This window comes from Diadema setosum, chromosome 17 (assembly GCF_964275005.1).
Source record: "Diadema setosum chromosome 17, eeDiaSeto1, whole genome shotgun sequence".
Taxonomy (NCBI): Eukaryota; Metazoa; Echinodermata; class Echinoidea; order Diadematoida; family Diadematidae; genus Diadema; species Diadema setosum.
The window spans coordinates 5,197,355-5,211,539 of record NC_092701.1 but is presented as its reverse complement, the minus strand read 5'-3'; the positions used below and the strand labels follow the sequence as shown (position 1 = coordinate 5,211,539).

The 14,185-nt window shown below is 36.6% G+C and overlaps 1 pseudogene; it reads right to left on the bottom strand.

Moving 5' to 3' along the window:
- Positions 1-529: 529 nt before the first annotated feature.
- Positions 530-13,936, bottom strand: LOC140241118 (uncharacterized; annotated as a pseudogene).
- Positions 13,937-14,185: the final 249 nt, after the last annotated feature.

Sequence of the window (14,185 nt, the reverse complement as noted above, 5' to 3'; positions counted from 1 at the left end):
ACAAACAAAAAGCAAAAAAAAAAAAAAAACTTCTTTTCAGAAGTGATGGGGCTAATAGATCGCTATAGTTAGTTGATTTGCGAATGTAGTTTTAAGGGGGGGGGGGGAACTTTCACATTTCCAGCTTCTTCTTGAAACCCATACAATAGATCTTCTCCAAACTTGGCAGGTATATATCAAATATGTATATCAAGTGATAGGACTTCAATTTAGGATCTCAATACACGTATATAATAGACCAAATAACAATGATAGACGCCAAATATACACTGTAAGCTGGGCTTGTAGGGTAAATATCATGCCAATCATTACTAAATTTGTTTCCCCGACATCCCTATTTTTGTCACCACGTGCGTTGTCGTTCCCTGTTGCATTAACGAATGATTTCATCAAAAGTTGACTAGATTGAATTAATTTGAAATTGATATAGGCAGATGCAGATAATGTGGAAAATCCCCCTCCTCCCGTGAATTATGCAAGAGAGTTTGGCTGGTTGTAGATATGCTGGTGTGTAGTCACGTGACATGCATCACTGAGAGTCTTCCGCATTTCCACAGGTGTGCTGACTTGGCACGCCGTTCTGGTGGTATGCCACCGCTAGGTGTTCCTGTCCGTTCACATTGATGTCCGGGAAACCTCCAGTGATGGGTGTGGAGAACCATGGCCTTTCCAATCGGGGCAAAATAATTACGTGTCATACTCCGGGTAAGAAACTCTATATCTTATATATTGGCCTGCCTTACATTTCTGCCTGTAGCATCTCCTCAATTTACGAGTTATACCTTACTCTCAAAGTTTCGAAGAAGAGAGATTGGAAAGAAATATGAGGAGATTGGGAGGAAAAAGGTTTAACTGGTTTGGCCTCCTGACCTTTTTTTTTTTTCAGTTTTGGACGGAGACATGTCCGGGGGAAGTCCCAAATAATTTGAATATAGGCCTACTGTCTTGGTTTTAAACTCTAAACATATCTTATTTTCAATTCACACTTAATAGATGAATGAGTATACAATTGAGCACCTGAATATAAGAATGACCCAAGTCCAATTTTTGGCCAAATTCAGTTTGACATAATTATGGGATATTGTAGCTTATGCATGGACTCATCTTGTGTATAAATGATAAATCCTAATTACCCCCGGAAGTGCCTGAAATAAATGAGTTAAATGTTATATGAATGTGAGAATGAAGGACTTGGGTCATTCTTACAATCATATTATAGCGCCCTCTCTAGTCCTTCTCTCATCTCTATAGCAGAATATCATGTATATAAATCAAAGAACGACCCAAGTCCATATGAATAAAAGAACGACCCAAGTCCATCACACAAAATGGCCTCTCCACATTTAATGTAAATGTTAATTGTCATTATGTTCTAATTTGTATATACAATGTTGCCTTCCCATCACAGTTAAACAGAATATCATTGGACAAATAAAAAAGATATGAAGTTTTTTTAAGTTTACTCGAAATGGTCTTCCATGGACTTGGGTCGTTCTTATATTCATATACGCAATTATTATGCTACGTTTACACCATGTTCCCGTTGGCCACGGCAACCCCGTTTTCCCAAATTGTGTAGTGCGCCGTGCTACCCCCCCCCCCCCCCCCTTTGGTATTCTAGTCTTGTCTTCACTCTGGTGAACATGCAGCTATCAGACCCGTTTCCACGGCGTCTGGTCAGGCTAAACTACACGATATTTTCCGTCGCGTCCCAGCACTAGAGTCTATGGGTGCGTTCGAACGCTCTAAAGCGAACCAAAGCGAACTGAACTAAAGCGTACCGTACCGTACTGTGCTAGTTTGGGAGCGTTCGAATGCTCTGTTGAGAAAGCGTACCTCTCGAGTTATTTTTAGAAAAGGTCACGCTTGTTTGTAGCAAGAAGGTCATTCACCTTGCGCTTGACCTACTTACAGCTGTCCCGAACAAAGAGAATGATGTTTTTGCATTGTGACGTATGCGCATAATACGCGCATGCTTTACAACGAACTTTTGGTACGCTTTGGTACGCTTTTGGAGCACATCGGGAAGTGGTCCACTTTTGGCTCGGTACAGTACGGTACGGTACACTTTAGGAGCGTTCGAACGCTCCCCTGGCGCGGTACGGTACGGTACAGTTCACTTTAGGAGAGCGCTCGAACGCACCCTATTATTTCAACTCAGTCATGCATGAATTATGAGTAATGAGTTGTACATCGAATGTCTTGTGAGAAGGGTATATATCTTTTCATTCATGTGCACCTTATAAAGCAAATTTATGATTATGGTCGCAAAATTTTGAAATGAAGCTCGGTTTCTTTTCTTTTTTTCTAGGACACGCTGTTTCTAAGCGTGTCCTAGAGTTATATTGTGTATATCTATACACGATCGTGTGTATATATATATATATATATATATATATATATATACACACACACAGCCATGACATGTTCGCCAGCTTCTGTAGTTTTGCACTTGATTTTGAGATAACACACTGGATTTCGGTTTGAGCACTCGGCTATTTTTCTCAATAAATCATAACTGTAGACAGTTTATTCTAGTATCAATTCTATCATACAAGTTGTTCACAATGTGTTCATTTAACAATACTTAACATTGATTATACAAATCAACTTTCTGACATTGGACGTCTCTATCCCTAACTCACATTTTAGAACTATTTTGAAACACTTAAGCTGTTTTTTTTTGTTTTTTTTTTGTTTGTTTTTTGCTTAATATGCAACTGGTAAATAACGTTTAGGCGTTCAACCTGTTAGGTCAATAATAAAGGGAAGCTTAACGCTTGAGTGAACACATTCGTTTTTCTCTTTCAAAGCACAAAAGTAAAAATATTGCAACAATAATGGACAAGTTGTCTTTCATACGTATTATTATGCTCTTTCATAAAGCCATGAGAACAAAAGACAAATTTCACATAATAAGAAACACAAATAAATTTGCATAAATCAACATACGATCTCTCTCTTTGTAGCCCCCAAACATAAAGAAAGGCAAAATGATAAGGGAGGAAAATGAAGAATCTTATGTCAAATCCAAATGCAAATGATATTAGAGAAGAAGTAACATTGACAAAAATGGTAGAAAATTGGAATATTATTCAGATTAAGGTGCTAAAATAATATTTTAATTAGATAATTAAAATTGTTTAAAAATTTTTAATTAAATAATTAAAATTAATAATCTGAATTTGTCTCAATAATTCTTATATTCCTCAATTAAGGAATTACATAAAGACATGCATTCTTTCCATTTTATCACCATTGCAGCTACTGACTAAGTCATTTGAAGTTGGAGTTGACAGAAAAATTTATATATCCCCTTTAGTTTCCCACCTTGTGTTCGTTTGAGGATATAAAGAGATACATATAGTATGATATATATATATATATATATATATATATATATATATACAGTCAAACCTGTCTATAGCGGCCACCCAAGGGAAACGGAAAAAGTAACCGTTATAGACAGGTGGCCGCTATAGAAAGGTCATCCAACTTTGTGCGCATTGCCTACATGTACATGTATCATCGTTGTATACATCTATAAGTACTTACTTGATGTATGTGTGTACGTGTGCACACGTGTGCTTCATGCATTGAGCAATACCGGTATAAAATTACGAAATTGTTGTACAGCATGTGTACTGTCGTTAAGTATTATAACTGAATGAGCGATGAATGCAGCGGTGGCGACCACTGAACGTTGCCAAGGAATAACTGGCACACCTACCAAGCAGAAAAACACGCTGAATTATTGGCTCGGCCACGACTCCATCGGGTCTGTGGCCGCTATAGACAGGATAAAATCTACCGCGGGAAACAAACTTTGTGGCCGCTGGCCGCGTTAGACAGGTGGTCGCTATACACAGGGTCTTTAACAGGGCTTTTCTCTCGGGGGGGGGGGGGGATTTTTCAGTGGCCGCTATAGACAGGTGGCCGCTATAGACAGATGGCCGCTAAGGCAGGTTTGACTGTATATATATATATATATATTCATAATAATATGATGTATCTTGAGAAGATTTGTATCCATATTGGTCCACTCACATTATCGGCTTATGAATAAACTGAAAATGCATTATCGAAAGACAGATAAGGTTTTTATGTTTTCGTGTTATTCAGGATTTCTCTTTCTTTGGTATTCCAAGGATTTTGTTTGTTTGTTTGTTATTTGCTTGCTCCACTCTATTACTTCGTCAATGTAAGGAAACGCTCAGGAGCTATATTTGACAACCACATGATTAAATAATATTGTTTATGAGTACCATCGTTTGGGATTAGCCTAAAAGGTCAGCTCATGAGCTGACCTTTTATTATTTTATTTCAGTTATTTTTGATAATAATAGAGTGGAGGAAGTAAATAAAAAAAAAAAAAAGCCTTGGAATACCACAGAAACAGAAATCCTGAATAACATGGTAACCTTATTTATCTTTCCATAATGCATTCTCAGTTTATTCGTAAACCGATAAGGTGCACTGAGAATGCATTATGGAAAGATAAATAAGGTTACCATGTTATTCAGGATTTCTCTTTCTGTGGTATTCCAAGGCTTTTTTTTTGTTATTTATTTCCTCCACTCTATTATTATAAAAAATAACTGAAATACATTATTGTTTAACAGTACCTTCGATTGGCATTATGTAGCCTTAAAAGGTCCACTCACCTTATCAGCTTATGATTAATATGCTAATGCATTATTGAAAAATAGATCAGGTCATCAGGTTATTCTTGTTTTCTCTTTCTTTGGTACCCCATCCACGGGATTAAATAACTGTTTATGAGTACCTTCGATGGGCATTAGCCTAAAAAACTTCACTCACCTTATCAGCTTATGATTTATATGCTAATGTATTATCAAAGGATGGATAAGGTTATAACGTCATTCTTGTTTTCTCTTCCTTTGGCATCATTGCTTTCTTTGGTTTTCTTTTACTTTTATAGTCCATACAAGGCTTTTTGCTACTTGCTTACTCCACTCTATTTCTCCGTGAATCTGAGGCAACGTGCAACCTTCAGCACATTGCCTATAAGTACTGCCACTCCTTTGGACTTTTCACACTTCTCTCTGCTTACCTGAATCCAAGTGAGGTCTTCCAACCAGTAGGTAAGTGCACGATCATTCTTAATAATCTTAAGATGTCTGTTTATGTCGTCGAGCCAATGTTTTTGAGTCAGGATAGGAATGTTTTAATCTGTGACAGACTAATATAGAAACTTGGATGTTCCCCCATTATGAGATATTATAATTTTTTGATTTGCTTGCTGAGCTTAGAATGGTTTAAAAGTTTCGTGCAAAACTTCCCGAAATGAAATATTACTTGAGGTGATTTAAAATTGCGTTGAAAACATATTAATGTGGGAATTCACTATCACCTATTTGCGTAAAGCAGGACAGATGCAGTACCAGAATCCGCTGAGAGTCACGACAAGAATTCCGAGAATACTATCTGTTACATCATTTTTAATCCTCCTTGTAATGGCCGTACAACTCTTTAAGGTTGTGCAAAACAAAACCAAAGGTGCAACTGATTGACAATTGCCCTACATCGACGTAAATAAGCACTGAATTGATCAGCGTTTCAGTAGTAGCCATGATTAAAAAAAAAAAAAAAATCATGGGCGTACGTACTCGAGCAGGATTCGAACCTACAACCTCCTGATCTTCGGACAGGCGTCATCTCTCCTAGACCACCGAGCTTTCGCCCCACAACAAGTGTTGGTTCTAATCAATAAAACCAAAGGTTATGTGAAACAGTGTATGAGGAAATCCTGCTGCAGCCTGTCAGGGATCGCCATATATTTACAGTCTGAGCACCCTGTATTGAAGTAGAAAAAACAAACAAACCCAACATTGATTTACTAGCAGCGCTTCAGCAGTGCGTTGCCATGTCCAACTTTGCATGAATGGTCGTTAGCCAACGTACCGGGATCTACATAGCAGACAAAATACAGAAAAGTAAATGATGTCAAGCTTCGTTAACGTTTCAGCATTGTTCAGCCTACCAACCAAAATATCTGCCACCGCTGGTCATTCGCATAGCGAAACCCTAAACATTATGGCAAGTAACAACAACGAAGAGACATTTATACTTTGATAATCCATAGTATAATATCTCAAGATCTCGGTGGCTTTCTTTGCTTTGTGTTTAGCGTTAAAGGACAAGTTCACCTTCATATACACGCGGATAAAGTGAATGCAGCAATATCATCAGAACATAGTGAGAGTTTAGGGGAAATCGGACAATCCGTTCAAAAGTTGTGAATCTTTGAATTATTTTGTGCAGTCACTGCTGAATGAGAAAACGTCATGATTACCCTCACCTCTGGATCAATCTTGCACATTGTACTGCACATCCCCCTTCCTTCCCAAGCAATACACACTACAATTTGTGTCTGTAAAAGAACAAATATGATTATATATATATACATATTTATATATATGTGTGTATATAAAGATATATATATATATATATATATATATATATATATATATATATATATATAGATAGATAGCGAAAACTTTGAGCAAATAAAATGGGTTTTCATCGGGATTCGAACCCGAGACCTCCGGATTACTAGACCGGTGCTCTACCGACTGAGCTATTGAAAGCTCTAGATCGGTGTTCGTCCCAAACCCTTAACTCTCTTTGCTCGTGTGGTCAGAAGCGTGTGGACACGAGCAAAGAGAGTTAAGGGTTTGGGACGAGCACCGATCTAGGGCTTTCAATAGCTCAGTCGGTAGAGCACCGGTCTAGTAATCCGGAGGTCTCGGGTTCGAATCCCGATGAAAACCCATTTTATTTGCTCAAAGTTTTCGCTATTTATTATTACAATTGTTTCTGGTCATTTTTTCCTTCCTTGTTTCAATATATATATATATATATATATATATATATATATACAAAATAGAGATAAAAAACCACAACCAAATTTATTTCCCGAAAGATTTTCATCCTCAGATAAATTCCGTCTAATGGGGGAAGAGATAAGCACCATTCATGACAATGAGTGTCATTCTGTTTCGCTTTATTTTGTTTTTGTTTGTTTGTTTGTTTGTGTTTTGTTTTTAATGGTCGTCGTCCCCTTTTGTTTTCTTTCTCCAGAAATCGCACAAGAATGCGGGGAAACGTACTGTTGATCTGCCTCCTTATCGGCATGTGCCGGGAAATCACATGCCAAGCAACAAGGTGTAAGTGAAATTAATGCTGCATGTTAGTACTCTTATAGTGATGTTACTGAGCGTGCATGGAGATTCATCGACAATGTCATTAGCGCCACATTTCATTTCTGACTTACATGCTTCTGCAGGCAAACTTTTCTTTCTTTCTTTCTTTCTTTCTTTTTTGACAATAAGACCAGGACAAGGTGTATTGTTAAAGTAAAAAAAAAAAATTTTTTTTTGTGTGTGTGTATGTGCATGTGTGTATTTGTATTCATTTGTGTGTGTGTGTGTGTGTGTATCTGCGTATGCATTTGTGTGTTTGTATTTGTGTGTCTGTGTATGCTCATGCGTATGTGCGTGTGGATGTATGTGCGTACGTACGTGTGGCAATAGGTTTGAAAATTGTGGCATAGCGAGGCAAACATTGATTATCAATTATTTTTAATTTGTAAATGTGTGTATGTACAGTTTCTAAAGATATTATTTTATATTTGCTTTGATACATGTACACTGTACATCTATTTGCTTTTTGGTTATATTCTCAAATTGTATTTTTTACTGATCCTCTTAGTCCTTTACCTATACCAGTAAATAATTGATTAATGTGATTAATGGTATCAACTACTAATCAAGCCAAAAGGAATGAATAAGAACGATTTTCAGCCTACTTTTTTTTTATGTTGTCTTCATCATCCTACATCTCTCGAATTGGTTATTCTTTAGTACAAAAACAAAACAAAAAAGCCAAAACTAACAAACACACGCACACACACATCAATATCGTTTTTCTGATCGGTTAATTTAGCAAATGTAATGACTTTTGTACTTTCACAAAGAGTGTCCTGGCGATGGAGTAACGTGTTCCCAGACCTCTCTTTTTTTTTTCTCTCTCTCCTCCTTCTCTTCCTTTCTCCTCGTTCCTGGTTGGGTTGTAATGTTCATGATGTTATTTTCTTCTGGTTCCTGTTGCAATATTGGGTCGCTTTTTTTTTCTAAACACTTTCTTTTCTTTTCTTTCTTACTTTTTTTTGGTTCAAAGTTCAAATTTATTTCATATTTCCATTTCTCAATGATGAGATTACAAAATTATTGACAACAAAACAAGAATACAATATATATATATATATACAATCATGTCTTTTGATTGTAGACGAAAAAGAAAAGAAAATATACTTGACACAAATGAAGAGTTTGCTTGCAAAAACCAATATAAAGTCCATATTTGCCAAATGGAGATATTAGCGATTAAAGGTCAAGAAAAATAAAGAGAATAATAAAAATTTGTTTGCTTCTTTTGACCATAACTTCAAAAATATACCTTTATATGTAGTGACCAATATATCATTTAAAAGGTATTATTTTGTAATTTATGACAGAGACCATACTTCAAAATCTTCAAAAATGGACTTATCGGTTTTTGCGAACAAACTCTTCAAATGTACATGGTCATATCGTGTGAAAATGTCACTAGTAAGTATAAGAAATATGATGGGGCCTACATAAAAGCTTTAAAGCTTGTAAAACTGTAGGTTCCCGAGTTCATAGGCATATAATTTTACACGGAGAACGGATATGTTTGTCTTGACCAACTAAAATTACACCAGTACAAGTAGTGAAAACTACTTGTACTGGTGTAAAAAAGTGTTTGAGTGAAAACCTGTGTATGGTTGTATTATCGTTTGCCATCGTATTTTCTTGGTAAACACAAAGCGTAATGAACAGTGTCCAGACCATGAAACTTTTATGTCAGAGTGTATATATATATATATATATTTTTTTTTTTTACACATTAAGATTTATTTGGAATATATATCACTTGTACATATTTTTTCTATTTCAAGTGATCTGCGTTTTACAAGATTCACTTTTCATTAGATCCTTACTTTCCATTATTACCTCCTCCAAGGGGGGGGGGGGTTATGTTTTCGTTACCGTTAGTTTGTTTGCTAGTTAGTTAGTTAGTTAGTCCGTGTGCAAAATAACTCAAAAAGTAGTTAACGGATTTGGATGGAACTTGCAGGAAAGGTTTAGAATGATACAAGTAACAGATTATTAAGTTTTGGTAGTGATCCGAGAATTTTGGGGCAATTTATGAAGGCTTTTTTGTTGTTGATATTTTGGCAGGTAGGGTCAATGACAATGACAATGACAATGACAATGGTTTGACAATGACAATGGTTTTTTTTTTAATTTTCTTATGTCACCCAACGTCAGGGTATTGAAGAAAATTAAAAACAAACACCGTAACAGATAAAATCAGTTAATTAATACATTAATACATTGTAAATTACATATATATACAGAAAATTGCATATTTACAAAATATACAGAATGGTGCAGGACCCAGAAGAGAGAAAGAGAGTGAGAGAGAGAGAGAGAGAGAGAAGGAAAGAGAGAAGGAAGACAAACAAAACAGTTAAAAAAAAGCAGGGCAACAATAACGCAGATAAAAGCAATTTCAATAATATAAAACAAAACATTGTAAAAAGGTATATTTACATGAAAAAATACAAATAATATTAATAATTATTATTTCTTATGGAGCTTCATTATTTCCTTACAAACTTTAGCTAAATTTATCAACTCACTACGATTTTGGGAATTAAATAACTGAGACATCTTTAAAGTGTTTGGTCTTATTCTGTAATAGGATTTAATGAATTTATTCCTGGCATTATTCAATGTATGACACTCAAATAAATAGTGAAATTCATCCCCTAGTCTATTAGAATTACATAAATTACACAATCGATCACAATGTTCAATACCAGCATACCTACCCGTTACAATTGGCAATCTGTGGTTGGCACAGCGAAATTTGGAAAGAAGTTGTCTGAAAATGTAAGGGATTTTTAACAAATATGGATCTAAACATAAATTCGTTTTATAGATTCTGTAATTCGTACAACATGAACTGTTACTTATCTTAGACTGCCAATTCTGTACAAATTCGTCTCTTAATCTAACTTTTATCGAACACCTAAACCACGAAGAACTTACGTTTTCAAAGTTATTCCTAACAAAAGACATTCCTAACTCATTTAGTGTATCATAAACTTTCAACAACCATGGTGATGAATATATCTTACAATTATGCAAAAGTGATATGATATTACATACAATAGATGAATATTTTCTTTCTTTTCCTGTAATAATCTTTAACCAAAATTTAAGCATTCTTTCTTTAACAGTACAGGCTATATATTTCAAGCCTTCCTAGTTCTCCCAGAGCCATGCTATTCATGGTATTTTTTGTTAGTCTCAGTAAATGTTTGCAGTATTGATAATGTAGACTCTCTATGAGTGCTAAATTCTCATATCCCCAAACTTCACTACCATAAATAAGAATGGGTACAACAAGCCGGTCAAACAATTCTAATTGGATATCTATTGGAAGCCGCATCTTTCGAGACTTAACCATTAGACTATACATTGCTCGTTTCGCTTTATCAACTTGTTTAGTTTGGGCCTTTTTAAAATCATTTTTATAATTAAACACCACTCCAAGGTAAGTATACTCATCTAGAAACCTCTAAAACATTCTCATTAAACATAAAGGGCTTGAATTTTCTAACTTTTCCTCTTGAGAAAATCATTACTTTTGTTTTACTGACATTAACTTGTAGTAACCATAATTTGCAGTAATCACTAACAGCATTGAGTACAGATTGCAATTCGTTCTCACTAGTAGCTAGGATTAAAGTATCGTCAGCATACATCAATGAGAAGAGTCTTAGAAATACATCTATTCCTTTATCATGTAATACGGTCAACAAATCATTAGGCAAAAATCAACACCATTATATGCGGAACTTACATAATCTTGAAAATCATTTATATACAATGCAAATAGCAAAGGAGGTCACTCCAATATTACAATTAAAAAAGTCAGAACGCTCTGAATTGTTGACAACACATGACTTTAGATTTTTATACATATTTCGGATTACATCAAAAACTTTTCCCTGTATGTTACATCTAGCAACTTTGTTCCACAGCAATGTTCTATCGACAGAGTCAAAAGCTTTCTTATAATCTATAAACGCGCAATATAATCTTTTTCTCTGTGATAAATACAAGTCAATAATTGCATGCAACACAAATATATGATCAACAGTTGAATAAGTCTCTCTGAATCCTGCTTGTTCTTCCCCAATGCCATGATTATCATCGAGAAAATCTGTCAATCTATCATTAATTATTGAAGTAAATAATTTGCCAATGCAACTTAATAAAGATATGCCACGATAATTATCAGGGTCATTAACAGAACCTTTATTTTTGTAGATAGGGCGTATCATACCAATCGTCCAATCCGTTGGAATTATTCCGCTATCTAAAACTAAATTAAATAATTTGGTTATTACATTCACTAGGGACGCATTGCTGTTTTTTAAAAATTCATTTAATATCAAATCAAAACCAGGTGCCTTATTATTTTTCAATTGCTTGTATGGGCAGTCACCTCTTCTTCAGATATTCGGTCATTATAATCATGTTCAATATGCATGGTAAGAGGGATATGTGCTGTATTACAAGTATTTGCAAAACTCGTCGGTGTTGATCTCAGCATACCATCATTAATATCATTTAAACTCTTAAAATGTTTCTGGAAAATGTTTCTGAACTTGAGAGTTCAGGCTGCGCGTAATGTTTTGAGGTTTGTATGCGCGCACTAAAATGCTTGCTCTAGTTTAAAGCCCAAACAAAGTTCTGGTACGCCTGCAAAAGTTGTCAAATTTTGCTCCAAAATGTGAACGTATGCCTAGGAAATGTGCAGAATAGCGCTGTAATAACAAGATATTCGATGGGTAACGACGAAGGGGCATTATTGCACTTGATGCCCCCAGGGGACATCAACGTTTTTACCTTGTGAGTTCCATACGATATCATACTAGCCACCCGAGATCGGAGAGTGCTTTTCTTGGTTATAGTTGTGACTAGCTTGATCATGGAAGTAGTTCCGGTAAGCGCATGCGCAGTAAATATGGTCAGTTGTTGTTGCTGTTGTCGGACTATAATACTGAGTACAAATCAGTTTTTCGCTTACTCGCAGCCAATCCGGTAGCGTCGGGCGCCGCAAAAAAAAAAAAAAAAAAAAAAAAAAAAAAAAAAAAAAAAAAAAAAAAATTAAGTACGCTTGGGCACTGTTACGTCGGGGGTATGATACGCCTAATCCAACGGGGGTTCGGGGGTGTCCCCCGTATCCAAAAGTTATTGCTAGGCTAACGTTTGCGCAGTTTATTATTGTAGTTTTTTATTTTTTAATATGCTAGTTGGATAGCGTAAAAAGATGAGTCTTGCCTTGTTTCCTAAAAATCGAAATCGTTATCTCCGTCCTCATCCCAAACAAAATTGTCTTTGTTGTATGGATTGCTTGGTGCCGTCCTTTTTTCGATGCCTTTCCTTTCCTGACTTTCTGTTGTGGCGGCTCGTCAATGGGCATGAAATTTCTTGGACAACGGGCTTTTTGCGAGTAATGCACTCTTTTCTGCTGATGGGGTGTGCTGACGCGATGTCCAGATGTACTTGGGCCAGCTGCATCTATTCCTCGCTCAAACGAATTATAATCCCCGTGACTTAGATCAGCGATTGTGTGATTAGACATATTGGTAGAATGCAGACTCGACGTATTGTCCTCATCGTCGGTACCATCACCAGCCGCATCGTCATCCTCGCACCTGATGACAGAGTCATTCTTGCCATCGCGGGCGTCACGACTCACCTTCGACCAAGAGTCAAAGAGAGGATCCGAACAGTTTAATTTGGCAGGTCCGTCAAGGGGATAATACTGACGAATGAGCTCAAATATGGCCGCAATGGAATTGTTCCGATCTGAGCACATTCTATTTCGCCATATAATTTCCGCCAGATGGGCTTCAAAATTGGCGAGAGACGTGCCATTTATTTTCCGGAAGTGGGCTTTAGCGTGCTTCCATGCTCCTTCTATTCGGTTAGTATTAACCGTGATCACTTCTCCTGTGGTTACGTTGCGATAGTTCTTCTTAAAAGCATATTTATGGCAAACAGTGAAATGTTCGTAACCAATGTTATTCAGATTTGCATACGCGGACCACCCATCACTAAAGATTCTCGCTCCCTTTTTGACGTGTCTCTCGATTAGAGCTACGGTATTAACGTTTCCTCGTCCCGATGGTCCACCGGATAAAGTATAATGTTGTTAGTAGCTCGCTCGATGATCCCAAATATCCATACCTTTTGTCCGGGATGGGATTGCCACGGTGGTACTTACACCGCCTTCCAAACAAACTTTCATCAATTTCTACATCACCGGAAAACATGTAGCTGTTCTTATAATAGAGATCATAAACAAATTGCCGACAAAGATCACGCAGAAAGTTTGCCCAGTTGACTGGTGTGTGGCCATAAAACATCCCAGACATCAATGATGCTGTGCGGAGACTCACCTGTATGGCCCAAAACCATATGAAAACGAAAATATCCCGTACATCAAAGCGAGTGTTTTCAAAAAATGAAAACCGCGTGGCAGAGTAACTCCTGTCGTGAGGATTATTCTTGGATCCTCTGCATCTCCAAACGTAACCAAGACGTCGATCTTCCTTTGGCATCTTCTTGCAATCCTCCTCGCACACTTCACACTTCATGCTGCTGGCGATAAACCTATTGTCCCGCATCCATTCCGCAATTTGCTTATCATTTCTGTTCCCGAAAAGTCCAAAGAAATTCCAAGGGTTTTGAAAATCAGCAGTACTAGCCGCACTTGGGTCTTCCAGTTTGCTGGTGAAAGCCATTATGGAGTAACGAGTGTAGTTAAATGATCCAAAAATATCGAGCTGTCGGACAGTAATTGTCGTCTCTTTGAACACTATGCCAAAAATGACAAGTTGCCAATGGTCAAAGCATTCTTTATCGAGCGTAAATAAATAAAAGAATGGTCTTTCGCGCATGAGTTGCTACTTCATTGCGTGGTAACAAAAACAAACTTTGCGCAAATGGGTATTTAGTGTATGGTAGCCCTACTACATATCGACCACCCTTAT